Below are 6422 nucleotides of genomic sequence, written 5' to 3' on the forward strand. Positions count from 1 at the left end.
AGTATGTTGAAAAATGACAACTTCATTTTCCTTCTGTGGATAGGTTCCCCTGATGGTCCCCACACTTCCATTAAAAAGAGGACTGGTCTTAGGTTTTTGTTTTTTAATGCCATAAGGAAAAGCAGTACTTTGGTTATTTCAGAGCTAATAAATCAAGTTGGATGCCCATACAGAGCTCAAACAGCTTTGAAAGGCTCCCTATCAGGACAGAACATAGGGGTTTTGGCCTGAGAAAATCCAGCTGGGGCTCTCCAGTAGCCAGAGTGGCTCTAAGAGTTCACCAAACCCATTTTATAGATGAGTAAACTGAGGACAACTGAAAAGAGAAGACCCACTCAAGATTACCTTGCTGTGCCCCAGGCGTTGCCAGGCATGCAGAGATGGCCCCTGCCATCAAGGGGTTGGGGAGATAGAGACATGGGCTGTGACAGACCAGCCTAGGGAGTCAGAAAATGTGGAGGTGACATCTGAGTCCTGAAGGTACTAGGACTTAACTGGGGGGAAGAAGAGAAGGCTGCCATTCCAGGTGGGGGAGAAGAGAACAGCCAAGGCCAGGCAATGGGCAGGAGACTCAGGAGTCACTCTGGACATAGGTGGAGGATGGGAAATGAGATCTGGGGACACTGCCTCTCACCTCACTGTGATTTCCCAGACAGAAGGCCCTCACATCCACCTGAAGATATCAGATTCCCAAAACACTGAAGGTGGCAGCCTGGAAGCCACTGTCCACTCCACATCCCATCCCACTGACCCATCATGTCCTGCTCCCACCCACCCCCATTTACTGTTCCTGCAGCACCCAATCCCACCCCCAAGCCCTTACCCCGTCTCTTTGTTCCCACCCTCAGATCTGTCCCACCCCGACATTTTGGCCCGATCATCCTTGTTTTCAGCATCTTTCAACCTGAGCCTGTGTTTGTAGCCTCTGGCCCCTCTGACAGATGCATCTGAACCTCCCCCACCCATGACTTGGTCCCATGTGTTTGTTTAAGAGGCTGCCATGGTGCTAATTGCTGTGTTTATTCCTGCTCGCCAAATGCGCTCTGTTTTGCAGGCATTTGCTTGAGTGGCTCTGGATGCCTGGTCTTGCTTGTTTTTCTTTCTGCAGGGAGGGAAAGAGGAGCATCCTTGTGAGCATTGCCTTTCTGGGACCATAGGCGAGAGAACCAATACAAGGACCTGTCCCCTGGTCCACCTCCACCCCTCCTCTCCAGCACGGAGGCCCTGGTCTCCCAGTTGGCCTCCTAGGTCAGGAGAGTTTCAGTTTGCTGTCCTGGGGGCTGGGGCAGCATTTTGCTCCCTGGGAATCACCTCTGTTTTCCCGGCAACCCCCACGGCCAGAAAAAGCAAGTGTTAGCTCATTGGTTGTGCAGTCTGGCCTGGCCTGTTCTCTAAGTAAAGGAACAACCTAGATGAGAATGTTGTGCTTCGCTGGATCTCAGAAGATGAAGCAATAAATGTGAGCCATCCCAGCCTCCAGGGATCCCCACGAGGGCTGCTCAGCCAGGCAGGCCCCCACTCCCAGTACCCCCCTTCCCATGCCAAGCCGCACCATTGTGTGGGCTTGGGGTTGGGGGGGGGGCAGGTGGAAGGGTCGTGCCTGCCAGGGTCTTCTCATCATAGCTTCATGCTGAAAGGCCCCACCCCCTCCCCTGGGCCCCACCAGCCAGGCCAGGGTCAATGGGATTAAAGGCTCAATTCACGCCAGTCAGTTCTCTGGTAACACGATTTCATTAGAGGCAGGCAGGGAGGAGAATGGACGGAAACAGCTGGTGTATAAATTATAAAGTCTACTTTGTACTGAGTGAGCACACCTTTCCCCAGCCACATGACTAATTAATGTGGCGGGGAGTGGACTTGAAGTCAAATTGCCTTTCCCCCTCTCTCCTGGGGCTTGGTTAACAACAGGTCCCCGCAAAGCTGGGAGAAGGGAAGATTATGCAAAGCTATCATCATATGAAAATACCTTATTAACATACTGCCTGTGAGCTGTGTCCAATCAGTTCCCTCCCAGTGGCGTGTGTACGAAACAATTAGAATGGCATCTCCACCATGCTTCTTTAATACATTTTGGCATTAATATAATCAAGGGGGGGGGCCTAGACAGCTTGCAGGCACGGTTTTCTGAAACACCCCTGGGATGTTGGAGGGGGATTGGTGGGATCCTAGGGGGCGGGGTGGGACGCGGCTGCGCTCCCCTGGACCAGAACCTCATGCGTAGCTCTCCCCAGACACCCTGAACGCTGCCCGCCACCCACAGCCTTTGCCTGCCTGAAAGCAAAGCTGCCTTCCCCTTGGGCAAGGGACCACAGACACCCCCCATGGCTCCTCTCTGAGCAACAGTAAGAAGTAACGGAGGCAGAGGGATCCTTTAGAAACACCATGTGCATCTTTCAGTCACCAGCTGAAACCCCAGTGACTTCCCACCCCGCTTCCTTTGAAGTGCAAACTCCTTACCAAGGCCAACACGGATCCCTGCCTAACGGAGACCCTCCCCGCCTGGAGGACTTTGTACTTGCCTTTCCCTCTGCCTGCTGTGCCTGCAGGTTTTCCCTCCTGACCAGCCCATCTCGGCTCCTCCGAAAGGCGCACCCCCACCCACTCAAGACCGACTCCAACCTCATCACTGTCTGCCTCTTGGTTTCTGTCACAGGTCTCATCCTGATTAGAAATGGTCTTGTGTATGGGTTTGTTCCTTGCTATTTGCTGCTTTCTGCCAGAATGGAAGCACCTGAAGGCAAGGACCTGCTCTGGCCCGGTCACAGCTGTATTCCCAATGGCTGAGTGGTAACAGCACATAGTAGCTGTTTGGCAAATACCATCTGGATGGATGGATGAATGAATGAGTGAGTGGATGGTTCAAATCCTGGCATCTGGAGGCTCCAGGGGGAGCCAGGGGACCTGGTGGGAATCCTGGCTTTGCTGCCATCTCCCTACATGGCCTTGAGCAGCTCGACTTTGTCTCATTCACCAAGTCTTCCTTCAGCACCTGCTGGTTGCCCAATCTTGAAGAACTGGGAGAAGCAGGAACCAGATGTGGTTCTGCCCTGAGGGGCTTGAAGCCTAATTGGGGAAACAAGTCTAGATATGAGCAAAGATCAGCTCTCTCAGTCAGGACTTGAGCACAGGGGCACAGGGGGATAAAAATGTGGGAGTGAAGGACCTGGGCCCCGTTCGCTTATTACTGCTGTTCTGTGATCTCAGACCAGTCATCGAACCTCTCTGCATGGCTCTTTCCTCATCTGTGAGGCAGATCACAGCCAAAGGCAACTTGAGTCCCATTTTAGAGACAGACAGACTGAGGCCCAGCATGGGAAAAACCTTACCTAGGGTCACAGGATGAGTTAGGGGCAAAGCCAGGACTAGTGCCCTATTGCAGAACCTATTCTTCAGTGGGGGTGCCAGATACTGCCCGCTCCTCTCTGCCGCCAGCCTCCCAAATAGTCCCAGCTTCTCTGGGGGTCTAACTGGTACCTGGCCCTTATCCCGCGGCTCAGAGAAAGAGCTGAGAACTCACGTATGCTTCTCCTTCCCTCACAACAGGTGGGACCATAGCTGAGTGACTGCATCTCCAGACAGGGAGCCCCATGGGTCCTGCTATGAGACTTCTGGAAAGTGGCCTGCTGCCACTCCCCAGATTTTGTATCAACACAGTCTTATCTTGTGAGGAAAAAAACCAGTGCAGGTAAGCCCTGCTCAGGGCCTTTCTCCCTTCACCTTCTCTGACATCTCTGGGAGTTGGCCCCAATGAACTCTGGTGTCCATATTCAAAGTAGCCAACAAGTGTTTACCGAGTACCTGTCCTATGGGCTGGAGATGCATCAGTGAAGAAAACATAGTTCCTCCCACAGCTATTATGCATAATTGGAGAAACACACACACACACACACTCGTACTACTATATAACATCTGGATAATAAGTACTATCAATACATATAGCAGGGGAAGACAATAGTAACCAGGGGGAGGGCTCATGGACAAGGTGGCAGGTGGGTAGAGACCCAGATGTAGTGATAGATCAAGGAATGAATGCACTGATCTGGGAAGAGCATTCTGGGCAGAGGGAACGGAAAGCCCAATCGCCGGACATATAGGATGCTTGGCATACCTGGGGATCAGCAAGGAGGGTCATGGATGGGGATGGAATTATCTAGTAAGAGAGTAGGAAGGAGACGAGGTTGGAGAGGTAAGGAGAGGAGGGAGGAGGCATTGGGCAGATCATGTGATATGAGAAGCCATTAAGGAATGGCATGATCTGCTGTCTGTTTTTTCAAGGTTACTGGCTGCTGTGGAGGAAGTGGTCTACAGAGAAACAAGCAGGAAGATGGCCAGGAGACTACTGCAATGATCCAGGCAAGGGACAATGGAGTTTTAGATTAGAACATCCATGGTGAGAACCAACTGAATTCTGCACATAATTTGAAGATATGACAGGGGATGCTTCTGAACCAGATGTGATGCTCGAGAGGGTGAAAGAAAAGCTTATGGTCCCAAAGGTGAAGGTCCCCTTTGGAGAGAGAGAGAGGCTCCTCCTGACCTGTTGCCTGTGAAATGGGCCCTTGGACATCGTCCCTTCCAGCCTTCCACCACCCAAGGATGGCAAGGCCATGTTGTTGACTCACCCTTGGCAGATAGAGACTAAGAGCCTCACTAGGATGCGAACTCAAATCTCCTGAGTCCAAGCTTGCTAGAGTCAGCCCATCTTCCCAAGGTCCCAGCCAGTTCTATTCTGTGAGCCTCTGCCCTTGTTCCCTCCAGGGTCCTGTCTTGACCTCCTTTTTAGGGAGACAGAGGATGAAGGGCTGCTCCCAGGCAGGGCTAGTGGCCTCCCAGAGCTGAGGAGCATATCTGGCCTCTTTCCTCTGGAGAAGCAACATCCCCCTAAGGCAGGAGGGACAGCTGGGACCAGGTATCCATTCCCCGGGCCTGAGACACCACTCTGCCCTCAGTTGGAGTCCCAGCCCTGAGGCCCATTTTGCAGGGAAGGAGACCGGGGCTCAGAGGAGTCAGTAATGCCCAAGGGTGCAGAGTTGAGCCACAATTTGAAGCTGCCTGCCTCAGGGCCCACCAAAGGCTGAGGACGTTTCCATTCCCCTGACCCGACAGAGCTCCTGACAGCTTTCCAGTCACTCAGCCTCAGACTGGGAGCTCCCCCAAGTACTGTCACTGAGTTTCTTCTTGGGATTCTCAGCACCCAGTGCGGGGCCTGGCCCAGAAGTTAAATGGACACGAACGTAAGGCACTTCTCTAAGCATGTTATCGAAAGTAACTCACTTAATTCTCAAGACAGCACTAAAAGGCTAATACCATTATTGTCCCCATTCTACACATGAGGAAACTGAAGTCCAGAGAAGTTAAGTAATTTGTTCAAAGACACACAGATCAGAGTTGGGATTCGACCTCAAGTGCCCAAGCTCTTAACCACGTATGTCTTGCCTCTCTGAGGTCACAGGTGTTGATGAGGGCTTAAGAAACTAATAAATGAATGAAAACCTACTGAGTATCCACTCTGTGCTGGGCTCTGCCACAGGATGGGAGGAGAGAGACACCAGAGAGCTGGGCAAACATCATTAGTAAGGCTAATGAAGGTAGGAAGAGAGAAAAAGTAGGAAGACATTACACAACTTAGCCCTGGAGGTCCAAGTAAGACTTAGCCTGGCTGGGAAAGGCAGGAGGAGAGGGAGGCAGTCTGGGCAGTGGGCACACACCACACAAAGGCACTGAAGAGGCAAAAGTACTTCCTAGGCTCAGAGAACAGCAAAATGCTGGAAAGAGCAGTAAAGAGGGGTGTGGGAGAGTCCGCGGAAGCAAGCATCGAAGAGGGACGCTGGAGGGGCAGGCAAGGGGAGGATACCATGTGCTGTCACACACACTCACTCACACACACACTCCTGCCTCCTTCCCTCCACAGAATCTGGGAAGTGCTACATAATCTTTTTCTAATTATGAAGCAGACTCTATAGCAGAAATCTAATTACAAATCACCTAAAAGTTGTTCCACACTGGAATCCATGCATTATGCATCCCCTGAATTATGCACCGCCGGGAGGGCTCCTTCTGAGGGGAAGCCGGGAGGGCGGGAGGGCTGCTCTCCAGCCACTCTGTTAGGGGCACAGCAGTGATCGGACTCTCCAGGCTGCTCCCTTGCCCCGAGAAACTGGACAGTCTCCCGGGGCAGAGCCTCTGTTGGAGAACCTTGAGAACTTCGAGGGGCCACTCAGAACAGAAATGGAGGCAAGGGACTTGGCCGGGGGTGGCTGTGGCTTCAGGAAAACACCACATCTATGAAAGCTGTGGACAGGTCCTAAAGGCTCCATGCCCACATCTGCCCTTCACAGCAGCAACCCTGTTTTCAAGACCAGAAGACCGGCCACCCCCAGAGTTCTCCTACTGCTACAGACAGACATGCCTGAGCCCTGGGC

Source organism: Mustela nigripes, chromosome 1, assembly GCF_022355385.1.
Source record: "Mustela nigripes isolate SB6536 chromosome 1, MUSNIG.SB6536, whole genome shotgun sequence".
Classification (NCBI taxonomy): domain Eukaryota; kingdom Metazoa; phylum Chordata; class Mammalia; order Carnivora; family Mustelidae; genus Mustela; species Mustela nigripes.